The sequence below is a fragment of the Phyllobates terribilis genome, unplaced genomic scaffold, assembly GCF_046119375.1.
Source record: "Phyllobates terribilis strain yellow unplaced genomic scaffold, ASM4611937v1 Scaffold_153__1_contigs__length_4458050, whole genome shotgun sequence".
In the NCBI taxonomy this organism is placed as follows: Eukaryota; Metazoa; Chordata; class Amphibia; order Anura; family Dendrobatidae; genus Phyllobates; species Phyllobates terribilis.
Window position 1 is genome coordinate 807,353 of NW_027362913.1, and position 16,980 is coordinate 824,332.

Here is a 16,980-nt window from a genome sequence, read left to right on the forward strand (position 1 = left end):
AACTTAATTACGATATTGGTAATCGGGAATTGCTGGCTATTAAACTCGCATTTGAACACTGGCGTCATCTCTTGGAAGGTGCTGAATTTCCCATTCAGGTTTTCACTGATCATAAAAATCTGTTCTATCTTGATGCTGCCAAGCGCTTGAATGCCCGTCAGGCTAGGTGGGCACTTTTTTTCTCGTGGTTTTAGTTTTTCCGTTACTTACATCCCGGGTACCAAGAATGTTAAAGCGGATGCTTTGTCTCGCAGCTTTTCTCCCATGGTCAGTGCTGAGGAGGAGGAGGAGAGCATTTTACAAGAAGGTGTTGTGATTGCTGCTTTGGACTCCGTTTTGGAGGATGAGATTCTTAAAGCTCAGGAGAATGCCCCATCTAACACTCCCCATGGGAGGTTGTTTGTGCCTAGGACCTTTAGGAGAGATTTGTTTATTGAGTGTCATGAGTCTCGGTTGGCAGGTCATCCAGGAATTTCTGAGACCAAGAGACTTGTGGGTCGCTGTTTTTGGTGGCCTGGATGGCAGAAGGAAGTCATTAAGTGGGTGCGTCAATGTACTGTGTGTGCTAGATCTAAGTCTTCGCATGCTCCTGCTGCGGGGTTGCTTTGCCCTCTAGAGGTTCCTAGTGCACCTTGGACACATCTGGCTATGGACTTTATTACTGACCTTCCCCCCTCTGAAGGTTTCACGGTCATCTGGGTGGTCGTGGACCGTTTTAGCAAGATGTGCCACTTGGTTCCCTTCATCAAACTGCCTTGCGCTAAGACACTCGCTAAGGCCTTTGTCAAGGAAATTGTCAGACTACATGGCGTTCCTACTGACATTGTTTCTGATAGGGGACCTCAGTTCATGGCTCGTTTTTGGCGTTACTTTAGTGACAGGTTGGGAGTTCATTTGTCGTTTTTATCTGGATATCATCCTGAGTCTAATGGCCAGACAGAAAGAAAGAACCAGGATGTTGAGCAGTTCTTGCGTTGCTTTGTGGCAGACAATCAAGAGGGGTGGTCTGAGTTTCTGCCACTTGCTGAATTTGCTCTTAACAACCATACATCCTCTTCTGCTGGGTGTTCGCCTTTTTTTTTGTTGTTCTGGGAGACATCCGTCTTTTGGGTCATTCTCCAAATTGGTATCGGCTGTGCCTGAGGAGGAGAGTTTTTCCGGTGATTTGGAGAGAATTTGGACGGATGTGCGTGATAATCTTCAGGAGGCTAACAAAAAGTCTAAGAGGTACTTTGATAGGAAACGGCAAGAGGTTTCTTTTGCTATTGGTGACATGGTTTGGTTGTCCTCTAAGAATCTGCGATTGAGGATTCCTTCGAAAAAATTGGGTCCCAAGTTTGTAGGGCCCTTTAAGGTGCTTCAGATAGTTAACAAATCTGCTGTTAGGTTGGAGGTTCCTACCTCCTGGAAGATTAATCCGGTGTTTCATGTTTCTCTGTTGAAAAAAGATGATGTGTCGGTTGGTGACGCCTCTGCCACTGTTCCTCCGGTGGTGGAGGACGGGGAATATGAAATTTCCCGCATCCTAAATTCTAGACGATATAGAGGGAGTTTGCAGTATCTCGTCGCTTGGAAGGGTTTCGGACCCGAGAATAACTCATGGGTGGGGGCGGGTGATGTTTCTGCTTCCAGACTTGTCAGAGCGTTTCACAGGAGGTTTCCTGATAAGCCCGGTCCTAGGGGATCCGGAGGATCCTCTTAGAAGAGGGGGTACTGTTAGAACTCTCCTGTTAGTTTTTTTCTAGTTTGCTGGTCACATGACCATTTTTGCCTATTTAATCCGGCTCCGGCCTCCTGGCCTTGCTGGACTTCATTGTATTTTCTACTCTTGAGCTAGCTTGGTACTCTGTTACCTTTCTCTGTTAGTTTTGCTAGGTCTTCTGACCTCTATGTTCTATGTTGTGTGTTTGTCTTTACTGCTACAATTTCTGCTAGGAGGTGTCCAACTTTATTCCAGTCCCTAGTTCTTGTAGGGATCCCTCCCTTGCATCTATAGGTCTTCGTACAGACTAGCCGAGGACTTTAGCAGGTCTGATCGCAGGATCAGGTTCCCCGTTACATCGTAGGGATCCAGTTTAGTTCTATTGTAGGGACAGATCTCCTGTCTTTCCTTAGTGCTTGTAGCAGATCATAACACCGCCCCAGGAAAGGAAGACCAAGAGTCACCTCTGCTTCTGAGGATAAGTTTATCCGAGTCACCAGCCTCAGAAATCGCAGGTTAACAGCAGCTCAGATTAGAGACCAGGTCAATGCCACGCAGAGTTCTAGCAGCAGACACATCTCTTCAACAACTGTTAAGAGGAGACTTTGTGCAGCACGCCTTCATGGTAAAATAGCTGCTAGGAAACCACTGCTAAGGACAGGCAGCAAGCAGAAGAGACTTGTTTAGGCTAAAGAACACAAGGAATGGACATTAGACCAGTGGAAATCTGTGCTTTGGTCTGATGAGTCCAAATTTGAGATCTTTGGTTCCAACCACCGTGTCTTTGTGCGACGCAGAAAAGGTGAACGGATGGACTCTACATGCCTGGTTCCCACCGTGAAACATGGAGGAGGAGGTGTGATGGTGTGGGGGTGCTTTGCTGGTGACACTGTTGGGGATTTATTCAAAATTGAAGGCATACTGAACCAGCATAGCTACCACAGCATCCTGCAGTGGCATTAGTTTAGTTGGACCAACATTTATTTTTCAACAGGACAATGACCCCAAACACACCTCCAGGCTGTGTAAGAGCTATTTGACCAAGATGGAGAGTGATGGGGTGCTACGCCAGATGACCTGGCCTCCACAGTCACCAGACTTGAACCCAATCGAGATGGTTTGGGGTGAGCTGGACCGCACAGTGAAGGCAAAAGGGCCAACAAGTGCTAAACAGCTCTGGGAACTCCTTCAAGATTGTTGGAAAACCATTTCCGGTGACTACCTCTTGAAGCTCATCAAAAGAATGCCAAGAGTGTGCAAAGCAGTCATCAAAGCAAAAGGTGGCTACTTTGAAGAACCTAGAATATAAGACATATTTTCACTTGTTTCACACTTTTTTGTTAAGTATATAATTTCACATGTGTTAATTCATAGTTTTGATGCCTTCAGTGTGAATGGACAATTTTTAATAAATCCCCAAGAGTGTCACCAGCAAAGCACCCCCACACCATTACACCTCATCCTCCATGCTTCACGGTGGGAACCAGGCATGTAGAGTCCATCCGTTCACCTTTTCTGTGTCGCACAAAGACACGGTGGTTGGAACCAAAGATCTCAAATTTGGACTCATCAGACCAAAGCACAGATTTCCACTGGTCTAATGTCCATTCCTTGTGTTCTTTAGCTCAAACAAGTCTCTTCTGCTTGTTGCCTGTCCTTAGCAGTGGTTTCCTAGCAGCTATTTTACCATGAAGGACTGCTGCACAAAGTCTCCTCTTAACAGTTGTTGTAGAGATGTGTCTGCTGCTAGAACTCTGCGTGGCATTGACCTGGTCTCTAATCTGAGCTACTGTTAACCTGCGATTTCTGAGGCTGGTGACTCGGATAAACTTATCCTCAGAAGCAGAGGTGACTCTTGGTCTTCCTTTCCTGGGGCGGTCCTCATGTGAGCCAGTTTCTTTGTAGCGCTTGATGGTTTTTGCAACTGCACTTGGGGACACTTTCAAAGTTTTCCCAATTTTTCGGACTGACTGACCTTCATTTCTTAAAGTAATGATGGCCACTCGTTTTTCTTTACTTAGCTGCTTTTTTCATGCCATAATACAAATTCTAACAGTTTATTCAGTAGGACTATCAGCTGTGTATCCACCTGACTACTGCACAACACAACTGATGGTCCCAATTCCATTTATAAGGCAAGAAATCCCACTTATTAAACCTGAGAGGGCACACCTGTGAAGTGAAAACCATTTCCCGTGACTACCTCTTGAAGCTCATCAAGAGAATGCCAAGAGTGTGCAAAGCAGTCATCAAAGCAAAAGGTGGCTACTTTGAAGAACCAAGAATATAAGACATATTTTCAGTTGTTTCACACTTTTTTGTTAAGTATATAATTCCACATGTGTTAATTCATAGTTTTGATGCCTTCAGTGTGAATGTACAATTTTCATAGTCATGAAAATACAGAAAAATCTTTAAATGAGGCGTATCCAAACTTTTGGTCTGTACTGTATATAAACATATATATATATATATATATATGTAAGTACTTGTGCAAAGTGCTTATACGTAGTGATGCGTACTGTGGTTATCTATAGCATACTTATGTGCACCTGTCTGTAAAAGTGTATATATATGTACCTGTGCAAAGTGTATATACAGTGAAGGAAATAATTATTTGATCCCTTGCTGTTTTTGTAAGTTTGCCCACTGACAGACATGAACAGTCTATAATTTTAAGGATAGGTTAATTTTAACATTGAGAGATAGAATATCCCCCAAAAAATAAGAAAATCACATTGTATAAATTAGATACATTTATTTGCATTTTGCAGTGAGATATACGTATTTGATCCCCTACTAACCATTATGAGTTCTAGCTCCTACAGACCAGTTAGACACTCCTAATCCACTCGTTACCTGCATTAAAGACAGCTGTCTTACATAGTCACCTGTATAAAAGACTCCTGTCCACAGACTCAATTATTCAGTCAGACTCTAACCTCTATAACATGGGCAAGACCAAAGAGTTTTCTAAGGATGTCAGCGACAAGATCATAGACCTGCACAAAGCTGGAATGGGCTATAAAACCATAAGTAAGACGCTGGGTGAGAAGGAGACAACTATTGGTGCAATAGTAAGAAAATAAAAGAAATACAAAATGACTGTCAATCGACATCGATCTGGGGCACCATGCAAAGTCTCACATCGCGGGGGGTATCCTTGATCGTGCGGAAGGTGAGAGAACAGCCTAAAACTACACGGGGAACTTGTTAATGAGCTCAAGGCAGCTGGGACCACAGTCACCAAGAAAACCATTGGTAACACATTACACCTTAAATGTTTAAAATCCTGCAGTGCCTGCCGGGTCCCCCTGCTCAAGAAGGCACATGTGCAGGCCCATCTGAAGTTTGCCAATGAACACCTGGATGATTCTGTGAGTTATTGGGAGAAGGTCCTGTGGTCAGATGAGACAAAAATTTAGCTCTTTGGTATTCACTCAACTCGCCGTGTTTGGAGGAAGAGAAATGCTGGCTATGACCCAAAGAACACCATCCCCACTGTCAAGCATGGAGGTGGAAACATTATGTTTTGGGGGTGTTTCTCTGCTAAGGGCACAGGACTACTTCACTGCATCAATGGAAGAATGGATGGAGCCAAGTACCGTAAAATTCTGAGTGACAACCTCCTTCCCTCTGCCAGGACATTAAAAATGGGTCGTTGCTGGGTCTTCCAGCAAGACAATGACCCAAAAACTGTTATGATCTGCAACATGAACTAAGGAAAGATAGGGGAAAGCTGTCCCTACAGTAAGACTAAGCTGAATCCCTACGATGTAGCGGGCTGCCTGTTCCTAACAGACCCGCCTTAGTCCTCGGCTAGTCTGAACGGAGACCTATAGCATAAGGGAAGGGGTCCCTAAAAGAACTAAGGACTGGGACAAAAAATGGGACACCTCCTAAACAGAGAAGTTGTTGCAGAACACAAAAATACAAACTTGACAAAAAGGTACTAAAGGTCCCAGAAGGACCAAGTGAACTGACAGAGATAGGCACAGAAGCACCTGGCTAGAGAAGCAGTAAAACACTGAAGGCCAGCAGAGCCAAAAGGGCGGAGCTTGAATATAAAGGCAAATGGTCACAAGACCGCAAAACACAAGAAGGAGGCAAAAAACAAACAGGAGGGTTCTAACAAAAACATACAGCCAAGGCAACAAAGGAGTGGCTCAAAAAGAAGCACATTAAGGTCATGGAGTGGCCTAGCCATTCTCCAGACCTTAATCCCATAGAAAACTTATGGAGGGAGTTGAATCTTCGAGTTGCCAAGCGACAGCCTCAAAATCTGAATGATTTAGAGATGATCTGCAAAGAGGAGTGGAACGAAATTCTTCCTGACATGTGCGCAAACCTCATCAGCTACAAAAAACGTCTGACTGCTGTGCTTGCCAACAAGCGTTTTGCCACCAAGTGTTAAGTGTTGTTTGCAAGAGGAATCAAATACTTATTTCTCACTGCAAAATGCAAATAAATTTATCTAATTTATACAATGTGATTTTCTTAATTATTTTTGGATATTCTATCTCTCAAGGTTAAAATTAACCTACCCTTAAAATTATAGACCGTTTATGTCTTTGTCAGTGGGCAAACTTACAAAAACAGCAAGGGATCAAATACTTATTTCCTTCACTGTATGTATCTCTGTGCACTGTGGTTATCTGTGTATCTATGTGTGTATACACCCGCTGATAGCAGTACACTATATATTAGTACCTGAGACACTGTAGACAATATGTGTAAAGGTAAATATTCCTTAATGACGGTTTCCTGGGGGCAGACAAATCACCGCTGCATTTGGTCCAGAGGTGGAGGTGGCACGCTGACACCAGGGAGTATATCAGCTAGATATGCATCCTCGGACACACATTCAGCTGAAATATATTGCAACGCAGGGGATCTGCCAGCTCCCTGCACTGCAATACACGTCGCTGGCCAATTTGCGGCCAACAGCTGACCTCTGCTTGCCCATGACTTGAGGCAGTGACGTCATGCGTGATGGTGGAGACACCGAAGTCAGCTGGCGGCTCCTGCGCCGGCTGCAGAGGAGGACGCTATGTGGCGTGGGAGCAGTGGAAGTGAGTAGAATCGGTTTTTTTTCATGTGTTGCAGAAGAACAAGACAAAATATCAAATCAAGGGGCATAGGATGGAGCACATTATAATGAGGGTGAGGGGCATGGATGTTCTCCCTGGGTTCCCAAGACCTCTCCTCTGGGCCAAACCCCTTCCAATCCACTGGAAAAAAGGTTTTTCTTCTTACCCTTTTGGTGGCCAAAATGTTCTCTACCTCACAGACATAGTCAGCGGAGACCAGGGCTGGGGTGGTACCTGGATCGTCAGAGAAAGAATTAAGGACAACTGGTTTGAGGAGAGATACGTGGAAGGAGTTGGGAATCCGTAGGGTGGCCGGGAGTTTTAGCTTGTAAGCCACGGGATTGATTTGGTTCAAAACCTCGACCGGGCCGATGAACCGCGGACCCAACTTGTACGATGGTATTTTGAGACGAACATATTTAGAGGAGAGCCAGACCTTGTCTCCCGGACGGAATTGGGGCGGATCCAGACGTCTGTTATCAGCATGTCTCTTCATCCACTCAGAGGACTGAAGAAGTGCAGATCTAGTGTCCTCCCAAATAGCAGAAAATTCACTGACCAGAGACTCCGCAGCATGATTGTCCACTGAAGAAGAGATGGGAAACGGAATCTCGGGGTGTTGACCGTAGACCACAAAGAACGGGGATTTGGAAGAAGACTCGCTCTCATGATTGTTATAGGAGAACTCGGCCCAGGGTAGGGGCTCAACGGAATCGTTATGGTGAGCGCTGACGAAGTGCCGAGAAAAGCTGGTAAGGACCTGGTTGATACGTTCCACTTGACCACTGGATTGAGGGTGATAAGCAGAGGAAAAATCCAAGGAGACATCCAGAAGCTTGCACGTAGCTCTCCAGAAGTGCGAAGTGAACTGGACCCCGTGATCAGACACAATGTGGAGGGGTAGGCCGTGGAGACGAAAGATATGATGGATGAAGTCCTCAGCGAGCACAGATGCAGACGGGAGACCAGATGGCGGTAAGATGCCATCCTCCTTACCGCCGCGGTCCTGGTCCGGCGTCTTCTGGTCTCCCTGCTGCTGCTGGTGCACGCAGCTTCCCGGGCACGGTGCATTGGCCGGGGACTCTTTAGGATGGCGCATGCGGCCGTCCTAAAGAGTCCCCGGCCAATGGCCGGAGGACTTCCCATATATAAGGCACCTCCTCCAAAATGGAGGTGCCTGTGCAATGGTTGCTCCGTATGCTAACACTTGCTTCAGCCCTCAGGTCCCGCTGCCTGTCAGTCCTGCCCACCTGTCCTGCTAGCCTGTCTGTCCTGCTCGCCAGTCTGCCCGCTACCTGTTGTGCCCGCCTGCCTGCCTACCTGGAAGCACCTGGCAGTTCCCTGTTGTGCCCACCAGCCTGCTTACCTGGAAGCATTTGCCTGTTACCTGTCGTGCCCGCTAGGTTGTCCACCCGTACCACCCGTCAGCCTTCCTGCCGTGCTCATCTGCTGTACCAGTCAGTTCCTGCCATCTGACCCGTGGGAGTCACCTGCTCTCATACAAGGTCGGTCCCAGAGTGGCACCTGGCCCCCCAGCTTGGTCCCTCCCTGGTTCACAGGAGTCGATTGAGCCGCCGTGCAACCTTGGTCAGGCAGAGTAGGTACTTAGTCACGCCCCTCTGGTCCCTCCTTGCACAGAGGTTCCACCACCCGGACCCGCAACATTAACATAATGTGCATACAATTATTTAAATTAGAGTCCCATTCAAGCGTAAACGTATTTTCATTAGGAAATGTTTGTAGAACTGTTCATGTCCATAATGGATCCTTCTGTTTGTCTAATAGTTTGTAACATGAGCCGTTCCCTTGATGATAGTCGATTGTAAAAGTATTCCATGATGTAGATATATAGACAATTCCCTCTGCAGCCGGGATCTCCTTTGACAATTGCCAGACCGGGAGCCGATTCCAATGTACTGCTGCTGTATCCAAGATAAAACACTAGGGAGAAAGTAGCGCAAATAGGGTCTTACCCAACAAACATTTAAGAGTATTTGTATCAGATTGTGCTAACCTGATCCGTATTCTTTTCTTTGGCGTTTTAAGTTTGATGTTCAGCTGCTGCAGATCCATGGGTTTGTCAAAAACCGATGAATATCAGGATGTGGAGAAATTTGTGGATAATTCCTGTGCGGATGGTTTATTGAAGACGTCAATTCAGAAAAGTTTATTAAATATAATAATTGAATATGGAACGTGCAGATCTCTCAGATGTTTTTTATATCAATTAATCTGTCTCTTTGTTTCTGCACTTCTATAGAATAATCTGGAAAGATCTAGATTTTGGACCCATTGATTGTTACATCTGGGTGATCCCTGGCCTGTTGCAGGATAATATCTCTGTCCAGGTAGTGTAAAACTTTAGCCAGCACAGGTCTTTGTGGAAGCCCAGGAGGAAGATGAGCACCCTATGAGCTCGTTCTACAGCTTATAGGAGGATTAAGGTTTCAAGCCTGATTATTAATTTCAGCCAGTTTTCAAAGAATTCAGTAGGAAAGGAGCCTTCTATATTTTCAGGTACACCAATAAGTGGTATATCATTGAGCCTTGACCTATTTTCAAGATCATCTGTTTCTGCCAGCTGTGCTGATATTTGCTATTCTGCAAGCCTGTTCTCCTTGCTTGCATTGGCTATCTGGTCCTCAATGGCGCTGAATCTGCCTTCCACTGCCCCTGCTCTATTTTCTGCAGTTTGTGTCGTATACCTGCTATCTCATCTTTAAGACCACCAAAATGTACATTGAAAGCAGATGGAGAGAATTTACAATGTACCACTGCAATGAAAACGTCTTTTAAAGTAGGTTCCTCAGGTACATGTATGTCCCATTGGTGCAGATTAGGCCATCGGGGATGAAAAGACCACATGCAATTTTGTGGTCTTTTCATCCCCTTCAATGTGGCTGCCTCTCCCATCTCCTGCACACCCAACTCCTCTACTTGGAGCCCGTGCACAGGTGTGGGGTAGCTGCTATAAGAAGGCCACTGTCACCTGATGAGACCTGTGTTTCTGTTCAGGAAAATTGCTACAGCCTGGCCACCACTTCCCTCTGCCTCGTCTCCCCTGCTCAATCTGTCTCCAGCGTGACAACCGTGGTGTCATCTTTGAGCTGAGAGCCTGCTTGTCCCACAGTCTTTATGTGGCTTTTCCTGGTCATTTTTTTCCCCTGTAGCAAAGTACCTCCACACTCAGAAAGTTAACTGGTAGATGTATGACGATTTTCAGGATGGTCGTCAGGTCTTATATAGGATAAATAGCTAGATGCTCATCAGGAGCTCTGTCTGTGAGGAGCTGCCCACTTTCTAAAGACTATAATACTTTTCCAGCAATGAACCACCATTTTTGTTAATATTATTATTGTGTATTAGTGATTTTCTTGTTATATTTTATATAGTTCTGCTGACTTGTCAGTATGTGCACTAGATTCACTTGTAAAATGTCCAGCATTCCACTAATCTCATCTTTATCTCAGGAGTCCATTGTCTCAACAGCCAATAATCTGATTAGGTGAGTGTAGATTGAGACACAGTGGAGTAGTCATCACAGGGGGTCTTACATGCAGTCTCAGATGAAGACTTCTAGACTATTCTTCATTGTTTTTAGCTAACAGTGAATGTTTAAGGGGGAGGGTGTGATCACTTCTGACCTGGGAGGGGACTGAGCCCAGTGGAAGAAAGGACATTTTTTAGGGAGAGTTGTGTGGAAGAATTGAAAGGAAGAGGATGGAGACCGTGGACTTGGAAGGATGAATTGATAAACATGTTACCATTATGGATTATGTCGTTTGGATTTACACTTTTTTACAAGGACTGCTGCTACGAGATACACGTGCTTTCATCGTTTTATCTGCCGTCTAGAGGATCATGAACTGTGGCTACAGACTATAGTGGCTGGAGATACGAAATCTGTGGGCCAACCAAAAGTTGGGAGACAGTGAGTATGGCCTTATACAAAGGCAGTGGAACTACTGAACCCAAATTGGGAATTTGAGGACTGAGAGAACGGTATTTTGGCAATTTACTTGGAATTGCTTTGTTACCGTGGCTGTGATCAATAAAATATTGTTGCATCGTTAACATGTCAAGGTGATTACTTACAACCAACAAACTCAGATCTTTACAAGCTCCTACATCTGCTTGTCCACATATGTCATCAGGGTTGTTGCATGAAAGTACTGCTGCTTTCCGTGTAAGTGGGATAGTCATGCAAGAGAATATTGCTACAAAAAAAAGGGACTGGCCTCTCTGACATTCACTTCAGAAAGGGAGTAAACTGTCCTGCATCCAGAAATTGAGGACCCACCTAGGCAATGGTGGTAACAAAATCTTATTAAGGTGGGCCTAATGAAGAACTTTGAAAAGGCTATGGATAAAAATGTAAAAGCATTCATGCATCTGATTGATAACTTTCCAAGGTTAAGTGAAGCAAATATAAAAGGAGTCTTTATTGGACTTCAGATTTGTAAGTTTTTTCAAGATGAGGAGTTTCTTCAGTTGTTGCAGGGCAAGGAAAAGGCTGTATGGTCTAGATTTGCATTTGTGGTAACTAACGTTTTGGGAAACTCAAGGGCAGATACAGAAACTATGAAGAGTTGGTGTTATTTCTCCTCAAAACATATAAGGATCTTGGCTGTAACATGTCCTTAATGATTAATTTCTTACATTCTAGACCTTTCTTACACCAAACTGTGGAGTAGTGAGAGACAAGGATGGTGAGAGATGTAACCAAGATATTGCAGCTATGGAGAAGAGATATCAAGGAAAAAGGAAATCCATCAATGCTTGCAGATTACATAATTTTAATAGATGATCCAATACAGGAGTACAAGAAACAAGCAAAAAACAGTTGTCACTGAATGAGGACTAATTTTGTAGTGCAATTTCTGTAACTGTTCAAAATTCGCAATAAGGTTTAGACAGGTTTTAGTTATTTGAATTTTTCTAAGTTTTCTCTAAATAAATATCAGAAAAGTGGCATAACAAAATATTCTGCATCTCTATATTTACAAGAATAATAATGTTTCAAAGTACTGAAACTTTTATCATTAATTATATGTAGAAGTAAAAGGAAAACTCAATTGTTCAATTTGAATTCAGGAGGTCAAACTCATTAAAGAAATGGCTCAGTTCATAGCGGAACCTGACAACTTTTAAAAATATGTAAAACAGTGTTACATAATCTGAAAGGTCATTGAGCTAGGTTCTTCAGCTGCTCAGTCAGGACGTGCAGCCTCTGTACAGGTCCTGGTACCTTCCTCTCCAATGCACCAGTCAGATAAGTGTGGGGCTGGAGGAGAGAGCAGTTCTCTCACTGATCAGGAAGGACACCGTCTCATTGTTCTCGGTCACAGGAAGCTACCTCCAGTCTATAGGACGCACTCATTTATTAGCAAGATTTTTTCTGGCTAAAAGTGTGTCTTTTCAAGTAAAACATTTTCCACATTAAGGATATAAAAAAGGCTTCTCCCCTCTGTGACTTCTCTGATGTCCATCAAGATGCGCTTTCCAGTTAAAACATTTCCCACATTCTGAACAGGAAAAAGGCTTTTCCCCTGTGTGAGTTCTCTGGTGACTAAGAAGATTTGATTTCTGGTTAAAACATTTCTCACATTCTGTACATGAAAAAGCCTTTTCTCCTGAGTGAATTATCTGATGTCTAGCAAGAGCCGATTTGTTGTTAAAACATTTCCCATATTCTGAACATGAAAAAGGCATCTTCCCGGTGTGAGTTCTGTGATGTGTAACAAAATGCGCTTTCCAGAAAAATCATTTCCCACATTCTGAACATGAAAAAGCCTTCTCCCCTGTGTAAATTCTCTGATGTGTAACAAGATCTGATTTCGGGTTAAAACATTTCCCACATTCTGAACATGAAAAAGGCTTCTCTCCTGTGTGAGTTCTCTGGTGCTTAACAAGATTTGATTTCACTGTAAAACATTTCCCACATTCTGAACATGAAAAAGCCTTCTCCCCTGTGTAAATTCTCTGATGTGTAACAAGATCTGATTTCTGGTTAAAACATTTCCCACATTCTGAGCATGAAAAAGGCTTCTCTCCTGTGTGAGTTCTCTGGTGCTTAACAAGATTTGATTTCACTGTAAAATATTTCCTACATTCTGAACAGGAAAAAGGCTTCTCCCCTGTGTGAGTTCTCTGATGTGTAACAAGATCTGATTTCTGGTTAAAACATTTCCCACATTCAGAACATGAAAAAGCCTTCTACCCTGTGTGAGTTTTCTGATGTCTATCAAGATGCGCTTTCTGGAAAAAACATTTCCCACATTCTGAACAGGAAAAAGCCTTCTCCCCAGTGTGAATTCTCTGATGTCTATCAAGATGCGCTTTCTGGAAAAAACATTTCCCACATTCTGAACATGAAAAAGGCTTCTCCCCTGTGTGAGTTCTCTGATGTGTAACAAGTTCTGATTTCTGGTTAAAACATTTCCCACATTCTGAACAGGAAAAAGGCTTCTCCCCTGTGTGAGTTCTCTGATGTGTAACAAGATCTGATTTCTGGTTAAAACATTTCCCACATTCTGAACATGAAAAAGCCTTCTCCCCTGTGTGAGTTCTCTGATGTCTATCAAGATTCGCTTTCTGGAAAAAACATTTCCCACATTCTGAACAGGAAAAAGCCTTCTCCCCTGTGTGAATTCTCTGATGTCTATCAAGATGTGCTTTCCGGAAAAAACATTTCCCACATTCTGAACATGAAAAAGGCTTCTCCCCTGTGTGATTTCTCTGATGTGTAACAAGATCTGATTTCTGGTTAAAACATTTCCCACATTCTGAACATGAAAATGGCTTCTCCCCTGTGTGAATTCTCTGATGTTTGATAAGACTTGATTTCTCTGTAAAATATTTCCCACATTCTGAACATGAAAAAGGCTTCTCCCCTGTGTGAATTCTCTGATGTTTGATAAGGCTTGATTTCTCTGTAAAATATTTCCCACATTCTGAACATGAAAAAGGCTTCTCTCCTGTGTGAGTTCTCTGGTGAGTAACAAAATTTGGTTTCAGTGTAAAACATTTCCCACATTCTGAACATGAAAAAGGCTTCTCTCCTGTGTGAGTTCTTTGGTGACTAAGAAGACTCGCTTTCTTGTTAAAACATTTCATACACTTGAAACAAGAAAATCTATTCTTTGCTGTGTGAATTTTTTGATGTTTAAGAAAAAACTTTTTGAGGGGAAAACTATTTCCATATTCAGACCGTGCAAATCGCTTCTTAGCTTTGGGAGCAGTTAGTTTTTTAATGCTTATTTTGTGACTTTGATTTTCCTTAGTAGTTGGTAATGAATCAGAAGATAGGACCTGTTTCAAAGGATCAGATGACACATCTTTGCTGTAAAGGGATGATGGTATATTTGGAGTAATAGCATTCACTTCAATTTTATCCTGTGAGATCTCAAGCTCATCTGTTTTGAAAATTGAAGATGTCAGCTGTCCCTCTGATCTCCTAGTACAGTCATCTGCTAAGTAAAAAAAAATATATTTGAATAAAATATTCTTGAAATTTATATTTTTGAACATTTCTACTTAAACTGTTGGTACAAATGGCAAGTTATGTAAAAATATTAAATTATTCACCAAGACAATGACAGTTGACAGTCTAATAGAAAACCTCATAGCATGAACCATTAGAGTTTGGTGTTCAACTGTTTGTTCATTCTGCCTCCCAAATATGAAATATGCGAAAATGATACCAATAAAAATTTCTACTCATATCACAAAAAAACAAGCCTCCACTCAGGTCCATCGTCTGTCAATGGAAAAACAGAGGTTTCCACATCATTAGTGGCTCAAAAACTCTTGAAAAGCAACATGGCTTCCATAAACCAATCCAGAAATATCCACTCTTCTAAAGTGAAATATACTCCCTACTTAACTCAAATGGAAAGCACCACACCCTACTAAAGCTCATGCATAATGCCGGAAGCTGCCCGATATAGCCTTGTTCTCCACTGGTTAAGTCCTCTGTGTTCAGCTATCGTGTTGTGTATTTTCTTCTTAGTTTCTTCTTGTGATCCCAGCCAGTTTACTGACTACTATTGTGTCTTCTGATTTTGTATTTTCTCTGCCCTCCTGGCTCTGATCCGGCTACCTGACTATTCTTCTTGTCATCTCACACCACAGAACAGCAGGCAACACTAAGTCCAATCCTAGGGGTCTTTGTGTACGTACAGATCCATGTAGAGGGGTTAAAGGGTGATGGGCAAAACTTTGACTATAAACAATAACACATCTAATGAAAAGATCAAAAAACAAAAGAGAGAGAGAGTAACTAGTGGTGAAACCTCTCTGGGCTAATTAGAGTATGCTTCTTGGTAGCTCCTGGCAATTTAAACTATAGTAAGGGCCAATATTTTCTGTCAAATAAGTCTCAAAAAGAAATATACATTTAATAAGAACATTTTATAATAGTGCAGAGCTGAGGTGTCTTAAATTTAGAACTCGGGCATTTGGAAGAGACAATGGAGACCTTTTTTGAAAGACTACCAGGGAATTACAGAGTTAAGTGAGGCAGGCCGATCCCACCACAATCAAACTATCATACAGAATTAACCTGTAAAAAAAAAAAGACAATAGAAAAACACGTTATATCCTCAACAAGAATGTATGTTTGGGGAGGGGGGGGAAGGGGAGAACTCCAACACTAAACCAGAGTTGCACTTATTTATGGTAGACCGTTGGAGCTACTATGAGTCCTGACCAGAAGAGTAGAGAAAGTATTAGTGCCCCCATTTCAGGATAAATTGTATCTAAATTCTTTACGATCGATAATATAATTTATGACATGGAGTGAATCCATGAAACCAGGGCTTGAGTCATGCCAACATATCTCCTGCAGGCGTGAATAAATGTATATTACAGCCATCAGCCACTCACAGCTTAGAGATATATCATGGCACAGGTGTAATGTTTTTTGTATACTTTATCTATTTGAAGTTATTTGGTTTAAAAAGAAATTGAAAAGTCAGGGTAAAGGGAAACTCCGTTGTTATTATACAGATATTCACACTAGGCCCTCACTGCACGTTTAATGTTGCCGATCATAAAAGCGAGGTTTGGTCATAAAGACTGGACCTGGTCTTGTAGGGACCATATGAGCACATTCAGTAGCACAGAAGGGAGAGAAGGTAGATTCATCCAATAAGATATCAGGGATCTAGGAAGCCAACAGCATCATTACCCTCCGCTTTCTCTTACAGATCCATCATAATATTTTTCTTCAAGTGATTTTCTAACTTGTCAGCACTTTCTACATGTGCTGTCATTTGGATTGGTAGTTTACAGATCTGGACAGGTAAGAGTCAGGATCTTCTAATTTCAGTTGGTAGTTGGATCTTCCAGGTTGTAAGTTCTATAGAAAAGGAGTTTCAATGTCCAAAGTCATTTGAGGAGTTTCAATGTCCAAAGTCATTTGAACAGTTTTTGGTGGAGGACAATGTTTTGGTCTAGATGCAAAATGGTGATCACACGATCGTGATACAGCTGGACTACTTGACCGGTAAACCAGCCACAGCCTGTGACTGAGAAGAATCTGTGACTTCTCTGCATTTAGTGGTTACTACTCACCTGGACGGTTATCTTTAGGAATCTCCTCTTTACACCGCTCATCACCCCTCACATATGTCTCTGTAGTATTAATATGGGTCAGATCTTCACCCTGAAAGAAATATTGTACAAGTCACAGACAAATGGAGAAGTCACATCTATGATCAGTAGTGATGAGCGAGTACCGTAATATTCGTAATCGCTATACTCGTAAAGAGTACTTTGTAATATTCGCGTATTCGTTCCGAATAGCGAGTACAATGTAAGTCAATGGGAAATGCGAGTTACTTTCTGCTGGACCCTAAAAAGAGGTCTGGGGGCCTGAGGAAAAGGCTCAAATGGATGGGAAAGTGATGAAACAGAATGGGAAGAGCCTGGAGAATGAGCCTGCATGCATTTCTGACTCACATATGGTTTCTGGGAATAAGTTTGTCGCAGTATTATGCCACTTTTACAGACACACAAGAACAACTACCAAACCTAACCTAAATTGCATTTATCAGGCCAAAAAGGTTAAGAAACAGTTTTTCCTGCACAATCACTTGTATATAAGGCTAAATAAACCAGAGAAACCAAACAATATCCATTTTAGCCTTTGTTCACACATACTGCTGTGGCTTTTTTTTGTCACTT

At 42.7% G+C, this 16,980-nt stretch overlaps 1 pseudogene; it reads right to left on the bottom strand.

Moving 5' to 3' along the window:
- Positions 1–16,980, bottom strand: part of LOC141206958 (uncharacterized) — a 66,440-nt pseudogene that overhangs the window by 26,227 nt on the left and 23,233 nt on the right.